Raw genomic sequence first — 19,950 nt, 5'->3', positions numbered from 1 at the left:
ATGTTGGTTTCTGCTGCTGGCAAATGGGACACTCAGCAGTGGCAGTGGCCAAGTCAGCCTTGGTGAGTGGAAGTCCATGTTACTGTGCCCATGCATAACCTCCATCCCTGCCGCCACGTGCACTTTGTTCATGTGCCCATTCGGCGATAACAGGGGTGACAGAGGAAAGAGGAGGACCAGTCTCCACAGCGTGTGTCATCTTATCCACTTGATTATTAAAGTCCTCCTCTTCAGAGGTAATCCTTTGGTGGGTGTTCATGTGAGATACAATTAACTTTACTTTCTTGGCCCATTCAGAGAGGTCTATCCACACCTCTTCCCCACACCTCCTTGTCACCAATTTTCCAATCATGGTCCTTCCAAGCCATTAGCCACAGCCAAGCCATTAGCCACAGCCCATGAATCAGTATACAGTCTCACATATGGCCATTTTTCCTGATATGCAAACTGAACAGCCAGGTGCACTGCTCAAAGTTCTGCCCATTGGGAAGATTTCCCTTCACCACTATCCTTTAGGGAGATCCCAGAAAGGGGCTGTAGTGCTGCTGCTGTCCACTTACAAGTGGCACCTGCATATCATGCAGAGCCATCCATAAACCAAGCATGACATTTTTGGTCTTCAGTTAAAGTATGATAGGGAGATCATAGGTGCAGACTGGGAGAAAGAAGGTAATGTGACAGACTATGGGCATTTGGGCCACTTCTTCATGTAGCTTACTTGTTCCTTCAGGTCCTGCTTTGGCCCGATCTCATATATACCACTTCCATTTAACAATGGAGTGTTGCTGCGCACGTCTAACTTTATGATTCTGTGGGTCAGACAATACTCAGTTGATTTTAGGTAGTTCAGGCCTCATGGTGACTTGGTGGTCCATGGTGAGGCATTCAGTCTCCACCAAGGCCCAGTAACAGGCCAACAGCTGTTTTTCAAAGGGGGAGTAGTTGCCTGCAGAGGATGGCAGGACTTTACTGCAAAATCCCAATGGTCCACGCTATGATTCTGGGTCTGCCAAAGACTCCACACTGCATCTTTATCTACAACTGACACCTCTAGCACCATTGGGTCAGATGGATCATATGGTCCTAGTGGAAAAACAGCTTGCACAGCAGGTCACCAACTGTCAGCCAGGTCACCGACTGTCAGTCTCCAGCTCCAGAGATGTAAATTCCAATCGTGTGGTCTTAAAGGAACCTCAACTTACAGCGACACAGTTCACAGGCTAGGCGTCCCACAGGTAGTGTGCCTCTAAATTGAGGCACAGTACAAGCAAGGTAACAACACACTGGTCCGATGATCAGAGAGTGAGAGACAAGAAAGGTGAGGCTCACCAAGCCATTTATCTCTCCGTCCTTCAATTAATCCCACTTGTGTTTATCGGCTAGGCTGGCACAATAAACTAACAATCTCACCGGGTCTTAAAGGCTTGAAGGTAAACAAGCGGCCATCTAGCTCAGAAGCAACAAAGCCTACATGGAAGAAACACACCAGCCTGTGCGATCACGAGGTGTTGAAGGGAACCGGTATCAGGCATCATCAGAACAAAAAAAAATCCTATCATTGTGAATGAGGTGGAGTGTGGAGTGGAGACACAAAGCCCATCTGTAGACAATTGGACACCCCCTTATGGAAGGGTCTCGAAGAGGACACAAGTCAGTCAGGGTGCAGTGTAGTAATGATAAAACATACGACTTTCCTCTAGTTCCTAAATGCTTCCTCCCCACCCCGACTATCATGATCCCAGGTCTACCTTACAAAACTGTCTAGACCAGAGGATATACACTGGTGCAGATAGGAACTGGAAACACAGGGAATCCAGGGTGGATGATCCCTTCAGGACCAGGGTGAGAGTGGCAATACCAGGAGGGTGGAGGGAGAATGGCTTGGAAAGGGGGAACCGATTACAAGGATCTGCATATAACCTCTTCTCTGAGGGAAGGACAACAGAAAAGTGGGTGAAGGGAGACGTCAGACAGTGTAAGATATGACAAAATAATAATTTTTAAATTATCAAGGTTTCATGAAGGAGGGCAGAGCTGGGAGGGAGGGGAAAAATGAGAAGCTGGTGCCAGGGGCTTAAGTGGAGAGCAAATGTTTTGAGAATGATGAGAGCAATGAATGTACGAATGTGCTTTACACGATTGATGCATCTATGTATTGTGATAAGAGTTGTATGAACCCCTAATAAAATGATTTTTAAAAAGGTTTATGCTTCCCCCCGTTTATTGTGAGATGGGTGTTTATTCTTCTATTTCTGTCATGCTAATTATACTAACCTCAGGGGACTCATGTTGTACCTGTCCCTTTGAATCTGGCTTACCTTGGTTAACATAATTCCTTCCAGCTCTTTCCATGAAATAACGTGTTTCATGTGCTCATCCGTGCTTTTCAGTGCTGCATAGTACTCCATTGTGTGTATGTGCCAAAGTTTACTAATCCACTCATCTATCGATGGAAACTTAGGCTGTTTCCAAGTCTTTGCGATTGTGAATTGTGCCACAATAAACATTGGAGCACATATGACTGGTCGTGTTTTATTTGCTGCTTCCACCGAGTATATGCCCAGTAGAATGTATAAGGGTGCTTTGCTTAATTGATGTATTTATGGATTGTGATAAGAGTTGTATGAGCCCCAATAAGAAGATTTATTTTTTTTTTAAGTTTAGAAAGTCTTGGAAAATAAACGTAAAAAGTTACAATGGTCATATCTGAGAGGCATTAGAGGGGACCAGGTTCAGGACTAGGAATATATATTAATTATGTTTTAATTTCTGTATGAACAATGCATTGGTATGTTACTTGTGTGATAAATATTCATATTAATAGATGTAGAAATGGATTCAAAAACTACTGACATTTCAGCCCAATTGAAATGTGCTATGGCAAGTTATAAGGAGTCACAACTTGCTCCCAAGGGGAAAGTTGAGTCTCTCCATGCCCACAAAAATTTACAGCATTGGAAAGTCAGAGGGACAGTTCTATTTGGTCCTATACGGTTTCTATTAGTTGGAATCCACTCAGTGACTGTGTATTTATTTGCATGATGATTACTATGCAGAACACATAGCAAGTCTAAGATGAACATCTTGTGTCCAAGGAACTGTCAGAGAGAAGCAATCCCATGCAGCATAAACTAAGTTCCAGAACAGGGGCAGAAGAAAACGGGATTTCTGCACTGGTGCGGGAGGGCGAGGCGTCCCTAGGATTTTAGTGATTAGGGAAGAATTTATGACAACCTAGGAGAGGTAAATCTGTATGAGATTCAAGAGGACCAAAGACTGAAAGGAGCTTCAGGGAAGGGAACTTCAGGCACTTGCTTGAAGAAGAAAGAGAAAACAGGAGAGGTGGCATGTAACCAGACTGTGGAAGTCCATGATGGCTCAGAGAAGAGACTGGACTCTCATCCAGAGCAAAGGGGTCCCTGTTTGTGAACAGTCTAGGAATAGGCCTGAAACTTTACAAAGAATAGTAGTTAGGCACCTGCACGGGGATACATTGACCAGGACAGGAGGCAAGGGACAAGTTGAGCGACAACTGTCAGGACACAAAGGAAGATGTAGGGTCTGGGCAGGAGCAGGGGCAACAGCATGGGTGGACTTGGAGGAGGGAGGGCGGAACAGATTGAAATGGCAAGTGACTTGAGGGAGCAGAAATCAAAGGGGATTTCAGGATCATGCCGCCCATGTGCAGTTTGGGGAGGAAAATCAAATGGGAGAGACCTCCTTGTGGGGGAAGATACAGCAAGAGCTCCAAGGTCTGCCCAGAGCGCAGAGGTACAGTATTCTTTTTCCACTAAGAACATTTTATGTTGGAGCTTGTGAAGACAGAGCTGGCCAAGGGCAGTCAGGCACGTAGTCTCTCTGGCTTCCAGCCAATAGACTCATAGGCTTCCGGGAAAGGCTGACGCAGGGCCCCTCTGTTCCTTTGGATCTGAGAATATGTGGCTGGGGAAGCCTAAATTAATTAAGTGATGCTAAAGCCCTCTGGAGGCAGCATCCTAGGTGGGGGAGTGAAGGGCTGGATAAACCACCTTATTTCCAATTCTGGAATCCAAATAGGTTTCCGTGCTTCACTGAAACTAAGCCTGTCTTAAAGCACTACCAGGGAGACAAAGAAATAATAATTCATGAGTGTGTGCCCCACTCACTCACTATTGAGACTAACACCAAACTGCTTCTCCACAGAAATATGATGATTTTGCTTCTTTAGGATCAATGTTCTGGGAAATCAAAAGATAGCGATTCCCAAGGATTTACTCGCCTCATGGTCTTCCCCGAAATGAGAGGTGAGCTGATGACTCCCTGCACGAGTGTCCCCTCAGTACCCGCCTAAGATCCTCCCACACACCAGACCTCACGTGGTCCTGGGGCTCAGGCTGAGAGGCTATCCATCTCCACACACACACACGGTCCTGTGCACCAAAATTTCCGACATCCTCAAAAAGGTCTGATTATGACACCGGTCCAGGATGAAACAGACTCTTCTATCAGGCCGACGCTGCAGCTATAGCCAGTTAATGAAAGTTTTCAGCTCGAAATCACCAAGCTATCTCTATCCAAAGTAACAATTAAGTTCATGTTTAGTAGCTCGCGTGGGGAAATTGATGGTTCAGAGGTCGTATTTTTTGCCTTCCATGTGAGAATCCTGGCAAAGTGCAGCACGTATACAGCTAACAGATGGGTATCTGTTAGTGGAGGCTTGTCTGGTGCTATGATGTTGAAAAGGTTTCAACAGAGCCTTCACACAAAGACAGACTAGGAAAACATGGCCTAAGATCTACTTAAAAAGAAGAGTCAGGGGAAATCCTATAGATCATCATGGGAATAGTGCAGAACTGGACAGTGTTTTGTTCTGTTGTCTGTGAGAGCTAACAACAACGTGTCAGGTACTTTTACATAACTTACTTATAACTAACCGTCAGCAGTCCTGAAGTAGTGCAGAACAGTGCTTGAGAGCTGTATGTTACAGCTGAATTACTTGGATATGAATTTTGTTTTGACCATTTGCGAGCTCTGTGACATATGATAAACTACATTGCTTCAATTTCCTTGTCTATAGAAAAGTAATATAAATGAGTCCTTACCTCCTAAGGCTGGTAAAGGATTAAATGACTTAATTTTTGGAAATGCTACAACACTGCCTGACAGAGTTTAAGTCCTTCTCTTTGTCTAATGAATAAATCACTTCCTTTAGTCATTCAGCATACATTGAACATCAGATAAATATTTTGAAGAATCTGTACCTTAACCAGGAGGCAGTACTTTGAAACAAAGAAGAGGATACTGCCTGTTTTAAAATCAGTAGGATGAGTATGCAGCATCCATGCTCATTGCTTAAATGTCACCTATGGCTGCTTTCATTCCCTGAGTGATGAACATGGTTAAGTTCTTAACTACTAGCTGAAAGGTTGGAAGGTCAAACACCCCAACAGTATCTCAAAAGTTAGGCCTGGTGATCTGCTTCCGAATGGTCACATCCCTCTAGAAAGGATTACAATAGAATCTCCTAGATAGAGTAAGAGAAAAATGTGGAATAAAACTCAAGACCAGACTTATTGATCTGATGGAGACTGATGAACTCTCCAAGACTAGGGCCCCTAGTCAGTCTTTGGGACTGCAGCTGAAGTCAACCTTTATAGCTCAACTTTCATATATATATATGCACACATATATATATGAATATGTGTGTATTCTTTTACACATATATTCTTTTACATATATATGACTACTTTTGCTTAAGTAAGATTTTTCTCTGTTTTATTTTGTCATTGTTAGGTTTTTGTTGTTTGTTTCTTGTTTTTGTTTTGTATGATTTTCTGTATATGAAAACTAAAATAGATATATAGTATACATATACCTATATAAGTATGCTATAGGTATATGTATCCCTATATATGGCATGTGTGTATAAGTCTGTGTATATACACACATGTATATATACCAATGTATACCTATATATAGCTATATAAGCGTATATACATACATATGTGTGTATTGCCTATTGCTATGATATTAAAAGGTTTCCAGCAGAGCCTCCACACAAAGACAGACTAGGGGAAAAAGGGCTCAAGATCTGATTATAAACAACTGTCAATGAAAATCTTATAGAATATAATGGGAATGGTGCAGAACTGGGCATGTTTTGTTCTATTGTGCTGTAGGGACTCTGAGTCAGAAGCCTACTCTAAGACAGCTAGCAAGAACAAAGTGTCAGGCATTTTCAAATAACTCACTTATAGCCAGCCTTCAGCAGTCCTGAAGCATACACATACACACATATATGCAAAACTACATATATAATACCAATCTCAAATTTCTTATACAGAATATCATACAAAACAAAGACATGAAACAAACAATAAAAAATGACAAAATAAAACATAGAAAAACCTTACTTACCAAAAGGAAAGCAGAAAATATTAGCAACTGAAACAACTTTAAAGTAGGTCCCAAAAGAAAACAGAATCATAAAATTTTAAAATAATGAAATAGGTCAAAAGGGAGATCCAATGATAAGGTGGTACATTTTAATTCAACTGTCTCTGCCATAAATTACTTTATACTGCTCTCTGTCTGATTGGAAGGCCATTCACAGCCCTAAACTATCGTCAGAGAGGGAATTCATCAGAGGCTTGATCCATATGGAGACCTTGCAAATGGAGTTTGGACTTCCACTGTCATCTATATCCTTTTGAAAACAAGATGTTCAGAATTTGAGCTCTGATCCTGTTTCCTCTTTGAGATTTCTTTTTATTATTTACAATCCTTGGGTTACACAGGCTGGTGCGTTTCTTCCATACAGACTTAGTGGAAGCCTCACTTATGGGGCTGCTTGTTTAAGACCATCCATAGAACTTCAAACAGAATAGACCCTAAAAGAAAATCACCTCAACGTAGAACAATCAAACTTTCTTTTTTTCCTTTTTAAAAATCAAACGTTCTGAAAATAAAGATAAGAACACAATCCTGAGAGCAGCACGGAAGAAAAAGAATATGCAAAAGCCAGGTAATCAAGATAAGTTGAGATTTTTTTTCCAGCAAAATCATTCAAGGAAGAAGAAAATGGAATGATACATTCAAAATTCAGGGGTGGGGTGGGGAATATTGCCAACCAAGAATCCTAAACCCAGCAAAAGTATCCCTCAAAATATGAAGGAGAAATAAAAAGATTTATATATAAGAAAAAAACTAAAGGAACTTATACAAATATGACCACTTTTACCAAAAGTAGTAAAAAGGAATTCTATGGACAGAAAATCTACAACAACAGACAACGATCTAAAAATTTTGGAAAAGAAATTATTATGGAGAAAATATTCTATTTAAGCAGTACTCAAAGTGAAGCAAACTAAACAAATTAAAACAAGGACTAATAGATAACATTCCACTTTACAGATAAAAATAAACTAACATAACTAACCCAAGGGGAGGGTATTTTTTATATCTCCACAGGAAAAGAGGAACCAGACTTCGACACAGACTTCAACCCAGTGCCCCAAGATGTGAATGCAACATGCCAGCGTGGAGTAGAGAACCAGTGGAGAGGTCTGGGGGGCCGGCCCCAATCCCAACTCCTAAGTGGACACCTGCCCCTCTGCCCAGAAGAATTTATTTCAAAAGATGGCATTGAATCTGCAGCTCCGGGAGAGGGACATATCTGATTGGAGCACAAGGGTGCTGATGAAGGGGGAGGAGGAGAGAGTGGAGCACATCCCTGGCCCACCAAGCCGTGAGGACGATGACCCCAATTAGAGTAGCCAGTCCACAGAGAGGACCACATGGCCAACCCCACTATGAGACATGATGCCCCTCACTGAACCATAACTCTACAGAGGACAACACTGGAGACACAGTGAGGGAATTGCACCGATCTGATCCCGCCACACTGAGGCAAAACATTAAGTGGGTGCAGCAGAACAGCAAGGGAATGGAGTGGCAAGGTCCCCAAGGAATACTGAAGGTGGACTTTGGGGCCAGGGCGTGGTGCCCCAACAGACTGGACTGGAAAACACTCGTAAGGGCCCACAAACGATCCTTGAACTAACTACAAGCTTTTCTTTCTTGTTGTTGGAGTAGTTGGGTTTTTTTGGGTCATTTGTTTGTTGTTGTTTTGTTGTATATTGTTGCTTGGTTTTGCTCTGTCTTGTTTTTGTGCATGTTATCTCCGCAGGTCTGTCAAAATAAGATAGGCTGGATGAACTATCTGGAGGAGAAAACAATGAGACCGACAGTTCTTGGGGGGACATGGGAGAGGAGGAGGGGGGCGTGAAAGGAAGTGGTGTTTACAAACCCAGAGACAAGGGAACAACAAGTGATCAAAATTGGTGGTGAGGAGGGTGTGGGAGGCCTAATATGGCACGATCAAGGGTAATGTAACCAAGAGGAATTGCTGAAACCCTGGTGGGGACTGAGCATGGTAGTGGGAGAGGAGGAAAGTCAAGGGAAATAGAGGTCTGGATAAAGACATGCATATGTGCAAATATATTTATATATGAGGATGGGGAAATAGATCTATGTGCATATATTTCTAGGTTTAGCATTAAGGTAGCAGAAGGACATTGGGTCTCCACTCAAGTACGCCCTAAATGCAAGAATATTTTCTTCTATTAAATTGGCATTCTATGGTCTCACCTTCCCGACACAACTGCTGAAGACAAAGGGGGTGCATAAGCAAATGTGGTGCAGAAAGCTGATGGTGCCTGGCTATCAAAAGATATAAAACTGGTACCCAAATCGGGAAAGGATCCCACAAGCATAAAGAACTATAGGCCGATGTCTCTAATGAACATTGATGGAAAAATTGTAAACAAAACTGGCCAATAGAATACAAAAATATATAAAATGAATAATTCATCATGACCAAGTTGATTCATACCAGGGCTGCAAGGATAGTATAAAGTCTGAAAAATCATCCATCACACTGACAAGAACCACATGATAATATCAATACATGCACAAAAGACATTTGACCATATTCAACACCCATTTCTAATAAAGACATTTAAAAAGAAGGATTGGAAGGAAATTATCTCAATATAATACAAGCTATATATAAAAACACTAAGAGCTTTACAATCAATGGAAAAAGACAAAAAGATTCCCACTGAAAAAGGCGATGAGGATGCTCCTTGTCCCCACTTTTATTCAACATCGTCCTGGAGGTCCTAGTTAATAACATAAGACAAAGGAAGGATGTCATAAGTATTCATCTGAGGAAAGAGGTGAAACTAGCATTATTTGCAGATGATATGATTTTATACATTGCAAACCCCAAAAGTTCCACAATAAGAATCCTGGAAGTGAAAGAGGAATATGTAGAGTAGTAGTTGATACAAGATCAACTAACAGAAGTCATTTTGAATTGCTAACTGCAATTGATGGGATTACAGAAAATGATATCAAGAAGGAAATACTCTTCACAATAACCAAGCATAAATTGAGATATCTAGGTATATATCTAACCAAAAATAAAACCCAAAAGATCTGCATGAGGAAAACTACAGAACAGTCTTAGAAGAAACCAAAAGGGACCTTCACAAATGGAAGAATATTGCATGCTTATGGATTGGAAGACTTGATATTGCAAAGATGTCAATCCTACCTAAGGCATTCTATAAGTTCAATGCAATGCTGATACAAATACCAGTGTCTTTTTTCAAAAGAAATGGAAAAAATTTACTACCAATTACATATGGAAAGGGAAGAAGCCTAGAATTGGCAAAGAACTCCTCAAAAAGAAGAATAAAATGGAAAGGCTTTCACTACCTCACTTTTAAAACTTATTACACAGCCAGAGTTGTCAAACAAGATTGTACTGGTATAATGATAGATACACAGACCAATAAGAACAGAAAAAAAGAGAAATAAAAACAGCAGAATACAAACAAATGATCTTCAATAAGGGCCCCAAAACTATCAAATGGGAAGCAAATGGTGCTTTTACCAAATGGTGCTAGAAAAACTGATATCTATTTGCAGAAAAATGAAGCAAGACCCTTAAATCACTCCATACACAAAAACAAATTCAAGGTGAATCACAGACCTCGAGGTAAAACCTCAAATTGTCAGGATCATCAATGATAAAATTGAGACAAATCTAAGAACCTTAGTGCAGGAAATACATGGGTTATTAGATATAAGGAAAGAGACACACTCAGAGGAAAATAAAATAGATGAGTAGGACATACTAAAGATAAAACACTCGTATACATCAAAAGAGAAATAAGGGAGCCCGCAGACTGGGAAAGATATATAGTAATGACACAGTAGACAACGGGCTTATTACTTAAATCCACAGAACCCTGCAAGCACACAAAAGAAAAAAAAATGCCCACTGAGGAGGTGGCAAAAGATTTGAACAGAAGATTCACAAGGGAGGAGACCCAAATGACCAATAAACACATGACAAATGTTCCTGATGATTAGTCATGCAGAAAATGCAAATTAAAACAACTATGAGATACTAGCTAACACCCACAGAGATAGCCCAATTCAAAAAAGCAGAAAGCAGCACATGTTGGAGGCGGTTGTTATGAGATAGAAACTCTCATTCCCTGCTGGTGTGGAAAGCAATACAACAATACTTAAAACATGGAAACTGAGTTACCTTACAATCCAGCAATTCCACCACTGGACATGTACTTTTAAAAACTCTGGAATATACACACAATGGAGTATTACACATCCCTAAAATATAGTGAAGAAAGATTAAGTACCTTGTGTTGTAGAAATAATTGGAAGATATTTTTCTGATTGAAGTTAGGCAAGCACAAAAGGACAAGTGAAACATGAGTCCGCTGAGAGTCAAACAGCAAAACAGGGATGGGGGAAATGCACCCAATGCATAGTTCCCAGGCTGAGGACTATGGCATGAGCCAGACCAAACCCAATGATTTATATGTGATCTAATAAATAAATAATTTAAAATGCAGATAACACCTCTGTTGAAAGACATTACCCCCCATCCCCACCACCACCACTTCTCATATGCCCTTAAGGCTCACAGAGGGGTGGGGAAAGAAAAAAAAAAGATGGCAATGGGGGACCAGGGAACTAATCCACTCAAGGGAAGGGTATTGTTTATGTCTCCAGAAGAAAGAGAGAGAGAAAGAGAGAGAAGACCACATTCCAGTGCGCCAGTCCTTGAGGGTGCCATTCCTGTTCAGAACAACCCATTCACTCATTCACATAGAGGATTGCAGGGCTGGTCTCAGCTCAAGACATGATGTCCCCTCCCTAGATGACAGTGCTACAGAGGACTGTATCAACTGTATCAGCACTGGTAATACAGCTCAGGAAGAGTGGCCAATCTGACTCGCAGACATGGGAGCAAGCCAAAAGGGAAGCACACCAGAGCAGCAATGGGAGCAAAGCCATGACGTCCCTGAGGAATCACAATTGTAAATTTCTGACTAGGAGGGCAGTGCTTGGAAACTCATCTGAACTTGTTGGGGGTTACTTACAAAGGGACCACACTTAAAGTCTAAAAGTGTAATGGGTGGGGTGGGGGGCACTAGACTGATCCATCCCTGACTGTAGGACAAGCAATGGGGACTTGTAGGATGTGTGGATTTCAGTCACGAATGCTAAGGACTAAAGGGGGATCCTGACACAATCGCTGAAGACAAAATGAGCATATAAGCAAATGTGGTAAAGAAAGCTGAAGGTGCCCAGCTATGAAAAGATGTAGCTTCTGGGGTTTTAAAGGCTTGAAATTAAACAAGCGGCCATCTAGCAGGAAAGCAACAAAGCCCATATGGAGAAGCACACCTTTCAGTCACGAATGCTGCCCATGTGATCATGAGGTGTCTACAGAAATAGGTATCAGAAGTTCAACAACAAGTAATCAAATTGATGTGAGGGAGCATGGACAAAGTGGAGAACCAAAACCTGACTGTAAGGTAATTGTACAGTACCTCCCTCTCAGAAGAGCCACACAGAAGGTTTGATAAAACCTGGATGCAGTATAGCACTGATGAAACATATAACTATCCTCTAGTTCTTTAAGATTTTCTCCCCTGACTATTATGATTTTTGCTTTACCTCATTAACCTTGTTAGGCTTGCGTATGTTCATTTATATAATTAAGATTGTTTGATGCATGAAAGCCAAGATAGATAACCCTTCAGAAACAGTAATAGGAGTAATGTCCCTGAGGCTCCCAGAAGATCGTGGAGAAGGAGGAAGGGAAGAGAGGGGAAATGGGAGAAGGGGAAGCCGATAGCAATGATGATTATAGAACCCCACTTGAGGGGAATGAATAACAGAATTGTAGGGAATGGATATATAGGATGGTTCAAGTTATGGCAAAATAAAATAATCTAATATAATAATAGGGGTTCCTGGGTGGTAGGGAGGGGCATGAAAGGGAGCAGATATCAGAGTTCATGAAGAAAGAAAGTGTTTGGAAACTGATGGTGGTAACAATTGTACAATTATACTTGATCTAACTGAATTATGATTGTTATAATATCTGTAAGAGCTCCCAATAAAATTATTAATAAAAATAAAATGAACTATAACACCAAAAAAAAAAAAAGAAAACTTGGTGAAATTACCAAAGAAAAGGAGACTGAATAAAGCCAAAGAACAATGGGTGACACAATCAAGAGGAGTGGCCTATATCTTTGAAGGCTTCCAGAAGGGAAGAAACAAAAATATCCTCAAAAGGAATAGTACAAGAATTTCTGGGGGAAAAATTTTCTCTCTGCATAAAAGATGAAAAATCAACTATCAAGGAAGGTGAAAGAACCCCAATCAGGAGGGACCCTCTAAAGAAAAACACCATAATACATTTTAGTCAACCTCTCCAACATCAAACATAAGGAAAAAATTCTAAGACGAGCCAGAGAAGAAAGAACAATCACACACAAAGGGACATCAATGGACCTACTTATATACAGTTTTGAATGGGGGGTAGGGGGAACTCTCAACCAAGAATCTTGTATCCAGCTCAATTATAACTCAAATATAAGGAAGAAATAAAAGTACTCCCTGACAAGGATAAATTAAAGTAATTTTCAAAAAGAAGACCACATTACAAAAATTACTAAATGAACTACTATAGCCCAAAAAATCAACAACAGCAGCACATAAACATAGACCAACTCACAAGACAATGTCTCACAAAAAACAACACACAGCAGTATCTAAAACAGCACAGAAATACAGAAAAATCAAAGAAACTAATCACACCACAGAAACACACACTCATAAACCAAATCAAAATGAAAACAACAAACTCAAACGCAAAACCTCACTGAGCATTAATGGACTAAACACATCAGTAAATGAAAGAGTAGCAGGCTGGATAAGAAAATAAGACTCTTCAAGAAACACATTTCAGAAAGAAAGACAAAAGCAGACTAAAAATCAAAAGCTGGACCAAAGCATATCAAGCAATTGGCAACTTAAAAAAAAACCAAAATGACAACAGTTGTAGCCCAACTTGTTGAAGGCTCAAAATTCATATTAAGTCTTGGGCCAACAACACTTTGGCCACAGTCAAGGGAAGTGAACAGCCTTGCTAAGGTAGACAGAGTTCTCTAGAGAAAAAAACCAGAACACTAATAATTAGATAGATAGATAGATAGATAGATAGATAGATAGATAGATAGATAGATAGATAGCATAAGAAATAAAGTTAATTAATCTATAAAGCAGAAAAAACTGGCTCAGTCAACTCACTCCGTGACACAGCTGTGAGACACTGGCAGGCCTTCTAGTCTTTTTTTTCCCTAGATACGTTTATTTATTCTTCTAGCAGTTCATGGTACATCCAATATTCTTCGCCAACACCAAAATTCAAATCCATCAATCCTTCTCTCTTTTTTAACCATTGTCAATTTTCCAATGCATACAAGGTGCTTGAAAATAGCATGGCTTGGATCAGGTGGACTTTAGTCCCTGTTGTGACATCCTTGCTCTTTAACACTTTTATTTTATTTATTTTTTTCTTTAACACTTTTAATAAGTCTTTTTTCCCCCTTCTTTAAAAAAAATATTTATTTATTTATTTAACATTTTATTAGGGAATCATACAACTCTTATCACAATCCATACATACATTAATTGTATAAAGCACATCTGTACATTCTTTGCCCTAATCATTTTCAAAGCATTTGCTCTCCACTTAAGCCCTTTGCATCAAGTCCTCTTTTTTCCCCTCCCTCCCCGCTCCCCCCTCCCTCTTAAGCCCTTGATAATTTATAAATTATTATTTTGTCATATTATTTTTCCCTGTCCGGCATCTCCCTTCACCCCCTTTTCTGTTGTCCATCCCCCAGGGAGGAGGTCACATGTAGATCCGTGTAATCGGTTCCCTCTTTCCAACCCACTCACCCTCTACCCTCCCAGTATTGCCCCTCACAACCCTGATCCTGAAGGTATCATCCACCCTGGATTCCCTGTGCCTCCATCTCCTATCTGCCCCAGTGTACAACCTCTGCTCTATCCAGACTTGCAAGGTAGAATTCGGATCATGGTAGTGGGGCTGGGGGTAGGGGGAAGGAAGCATTTAGGAAATGGAGGAAAGCTGTATTCTTCATCGGTGCTACATCTAGTCTTGAGGTTGGCCGGGTAGTCCTCTATAGAGCAATTTGGGCTGTCCAGCCACAGGCAGAAAATAGCAAGGCAGGTAGGTTACCAATAGTCAGCCAGACGACAGGGTCCAACAGTCCCCATTTCCAGAGATGTATATTCCAATAGTGTAGTGAAGCAGATTTTGAAGGAACCTCAAATTACAGTGACATAGTCCACAGGTTGGGTGTCCCACAGGTAGTGTAGCTTGCAAATTGAGGCACAGAACAAGCAAGGCAGCTGCACACTGGTTCTATGATCAAAGAGCAAAAGACAAGAAAGGTGAGTCTCACTGAGACATTTATCTCTCCGTCTTTCAATTAATCTCACATGTGTTCATTGGCCATGTTGGCACAATAAACGTTAACTGTCTCACTTGCTATCAGATGGATACTATTGTAAACTTGATTATGTTGTATGGAAGTATGGTATAAAATGATACCTGGTTAATCAACCTCCTTCTTGACGCATCCTGGATTTGCTCTAGGTTTAAATATTTCTCACTTGTTTCACAACATAAATTTTATCTCTGGCTAATTTCAATATTGCTGGGAGGTCATTTCTTGCTTCATTTTCATTAATATGTTTTTCTGTTTTATTTTTAACTTGTAATTTCTGATGCGTCTTAACTTTTGGAACATAGAGAGAATAACTGATGTAATAGTTTATTGGGAATGGGTGGAGGGGAAGTGGGAAGAATACAGTCCTTTTTAAGAAGTGACAACTGTGGAAGTGAATAATATTTGAATTTTATCAATAAAATTCCAAGGGGAAAAGCAGTTGTGGTAATATCATCCTCTGAAAAAAATAGACTTCTAGGCAAATAACATAATGAGAAACTTGAATTGTTGGCATATAGTGATTAAAGGAACAATAGTCTAAGAAGACATAACTGTATTAACATATATGCATGTAATTAAAGACCCTCAAAATTCATTAATCAAACTCTCAGAGAATTAAAGTGATATGGATAGCTCCATTAAAATAATGGTAGACTTTGATATGCCACTCTCCAGGAAAGACAAATCATCAGGAAAAAAAAACTCAATAAATACACAAAAGAACTAAATGTGTTACATAGGGTGGATGTTAGACAAGGTGGACTAGAGAAACAAATTCATGGACACTCATATGTGTATAAGAAAGAGATTTATATATAAGAGCAATTGAATATTGAGAACACATCCCAGCTCAAGCCCATAAGTTCGATATTAGCCCATATGTCTGATACCAATTTATAAAGTCCTCTTCAGACTCACAAAACACATGCAATGATACTGAATACAGGAACATCACAGGCCTGTGGGTGGGAAGTATTGTGGATCCAGTGGCTTTGTAAGCATCTCAGCGCTGGCAGGTGTCTCCACATGATTCCTTCAGCTCCGAAACTCTGGCTGCTTTGGGGTAGCTTCATTTGGCTCCTCCTCAGAAATGTCTTACTCAGAGTGAGCCTTGTCAGTAGAGAGTCTTCAAGGGAGTGAGCAGAGAGAGAGTGTCTTCTGCTCCAAGGAAGACATCCCAGAGTTCCCAGAATCCTCAGGAGAAGACCATCCCCACACAGAGGGCTCATTGGCTATGACCTGATTGACAGACTAGACTCCACCCATTCACTCAGAATCCTCTCAAGTCCCAAATTGACACCAGATTGTGTAACTCGACTTTCCAGACACATACAGAATACTCTGTCCAATAAAAACACAGTGTACATTCTTCTCCAGTGCACATGGTCCATGGAACATTCTGAACAATAGAGCATATACTAGGCCACAAATAAAAAACAAATTAAAACACATTGAGAACCTACAATTCATTTTCTCAGATCACAATGCTATAAAACTAGAAATCAAAAATAGAAGAACAGAAACATTAAGACAAACACTTGGAGATTGAACAACATACTACTTAAAAACAATGAGGTAATAAATCATATAAGGGATGAAGTTTAAAAATTCCTGGAAACAACATTCCTGGAATGATAGCATACCAAGATCTTTGGGACACAGTAAAAGCAGTTATTAGGGGTCAATTTATAGCAATCAATGCACACATGGAAACAAAGGAGATATACAAAATCAACACCTTAACACAGCATCTTTAACAATCGGAACAAGGGCAACAACATAAATCTTCCAAAAACTAAAGAAAAGAATGCATAAGGAACAGAGCAGAAATAAACATGCAAAAAGAAACAAATGAAACAATAAAAATGCAACTCTACAAAAAGTTAGTTCTTTGAAATGATTAGCAAAATTGACAGATTATGGACAAACTTAATAAAGGAAAAGAAAGAAAATATGCAAATACCTAACAGAGAAGATGAAAAGGTGACATCACAACAGATCCAAATGAAATAAGACAATAACATACTACTATAAAAGAGTGTACACCAATAAATCTGATAAATTAAAAGAAATGGACAAATGCATAGAAAAATATTAACTGCTGCAGAGGGATGTATAAAACCACAATAAACCCATAACGAAAGAAGAAATAGAGGCCTTCAAGAAACTTTCAACCAAGAAAAGTCCAGGACTAAGAGGCTTCTTGGGAAATTAGACCAAATATTCAAGAAGAAAATGCCATCCATATTTTGCCAACTATTTCAGACAATAGAAAAGGACAACAAACTTCCAACCTTATTCTATGAAGTGAGCATAACGTTGATACCAAAACCAGGCAAAGATTCCCAAAAGACAGAAACTACAGACCAACCTCCTTTACGAGGATAGATGCAAAAATCCTCAATAAAATTCTGGCCAATAGACTCCAACAACACATCAAAAATAATACAGCATGACCAAGTGGCATTCATACCAGGAATTCAAGGACAATTCAACATTCAAAAATTTATCAATGTACTTTACCACATAAATAAAACAAAGAACAAGAACCACAAGACCATATCAACATTCAACAATACACAACACCCATTTCTAATTTTTAAAGAACTCAACAAAGTAGGGAGAGGGGAAATTCCTCAACTTAATAAAAACCATATTTGAAAAACCAACAGACAATGTCATGCTTAAACCCCCTCAGGCATGGAAATATTTCCCATGAAAATGGAAACCAGACAAGGGTGTCCCTAGCTTCATTCTTATTTAACACCACACTAGAAATCTTACCCGGAGCTATCAGACAAAAATAAATCATTGTGATCAAGGGGATTCATACCAGGGATGGAATAATTCAACATTGGAAAAACAATGGATGTAATTCACTATTTAGGTAAAATTAAATGAATACATGATTATATCAATTGATGCAGAAAGGCATTTGATAAAATTGAGCAACGTTCCTGATAAAAACATCCAACAAAATAAAAATATAAGGGTAATTCTCAACATAATAAAGGTCATATATATAAGGTCAATGACAAATGGATAGAAAATGAAGGCATTCTTCTTGCAAATGGGAGCCAGACAAAACCAAAAAGCCAAAATCACTGCCATTGAGTTGGTTCCAACTCATAGTGGCCCTGTAGAACATAAAAGAACTGTCTCGTGTAGGTTTCTGAGACCACAACTCTCTAAAGAAGCAGAAAGTCTCATCTTTCTCCTGCAGAGCAGCTGATGGTTTTGAACTGCTGACCTTTCAGTTAGCAGCCCAACATGTAACCCAATATGCCAAACAAGGATGCCCTTGATCAGTATTTTTATTTAACATTGTGTTGGAACTGTTATCCAGAGCTATTAGGCAATTAAAAGAGAAATCAAATGAATTCAAATTGGCAAAGAAGTAAAGATCTATTGGCAGATGATATGATTCCATATATAGAAAACTCTAAAGACTCGTCAAGAAAACATTATTTTAAATAATACCATGTACAATAGCCACACAAAAGATGAAATACTTATGAATAAACAACTAGAGAAACAAAAGATTTGCACAAAGAAAACCACAAAACACCACTACATAACACCAAAAGAGATCTATATAAATGGAAGAATATTTTATGCTTATGGATAAAAGGCTTAATAATGTGAAAATGTCAATTTTACCCAAAGCAATCTATAAATATAATGCAATTCCAATCCAGATTTCAACTTTATTCTTTAAAGAAACAGTCAAACTAATACTGACTTTATTTAGAGAGAAAAGAGACCCGGGATAAGCAAAGTACTCAAGAAGAAGAAAAAGCAAGCGCCCCCATGACCTGTTCTACAGCCACAGTAATCAAAACTGCCTTGTACTGGTACAATGACAAATATGTAGACCAATGGAACTGAGTAGAGAACCGAGAAATAAATCCATTCAAAATACCGTTGATCTTGAAAAAGGTTTTGTTTAAAAAGAAATTTTTTTAAAGCATTAAATGGGACACCAAAAACTAAACTCACCGCTATACAGTTGCTTCTGACTCATAGTGATCCAACAGGACAAAGTGAAACTGCCTTTTGTGGGTTTCCACGACTATACTTCCTTTTATTCTTTTCTTTCTTTATCATTTTATTGGAGCCTCATACAACTCTTATCACAATCCATACATACATCAATTGCGTAAAGTACATTTGTACATGTGTTGCCCTCCTCATTCTCAAAACATTTGCTCTCCACTTAAGACCTTGGCATCAGCTCCTCATTTTTCCCCTCCCTCCCCGCTCCCTCCTAGCTCATAAATCCTTGATAATTTATAAATTATTATTTCTTCATATCTTATACTGGCCGACGTCTCCCTTCACCCACTTTTCTGTTATCCATCCCCAGGGAAGAGGTTATATGTAGATCCTTGTGATCAGTTCCCCCTTTCCACCCCACTCTCCCTCCACTCTTCCGGTATCGTCACTCTCACCACTGGTCCTGAAGGGATCATCCGTCCTGGATTTCCTGTGTTTCCAGTTCCTATCTGTACCAGTGTACATCCTCTGGTCTAGCCATATTTGTAAGGTAGAATTGGGATCATGATAGTGGGGTGGGGGGAGGAAGCATTTAGGAACTAGAGGAAAGTTGTTTGTTTAATCGTTGCTACCCTGCACCCTGACTGGCTTTTCTCCTCCCCACGACCCTTCTGTAAGGGGATGTCCGGTTGCCTATAGATGGGTTTTGTGTCCCCACTCGGCACTCCCCCTAATTCTCAATGATATGATTTTTTTGTTCTTTGATGTCTAATACTTGATTCCTTCAACACCTCATGATCACACAGGCTGTTGTGCTTCTTCCTTGTGGCTTTGTTGCTTCTCAGCTAGATAGCCGCTTGTTTACCTTCAAGCTTTTAAGACCCCAGATGCCATTTCTTTTGATAGCCAGGCACCATCAGCTTTCTTTACCACATTTGTCCATGAACCTATTTGTCTTCAGTGATCATATTGGGGAGGTGTGCACACAATGACATAATTTTTTGTTCTTTGATGCCTGATAACTGATCTCTTCAACACA

This window comes from Tenrec ecaudatus, chromosome 12 (genome assembly GCF_050624435.1).
Source record: "Tenrec ecaudatus isolate mTenEca1 chromosome 12, mTenEca1.hap1, whole genome shotgun sequence".
NCBI lineage: Eukaryota > Metazoa > Chordata > Mammalia > Afrosoricida > Tenrecidae > Tenrec > Tenrec ecaudatus.
Note: the sequence above shows the minus strand (reverse complement) of the source record.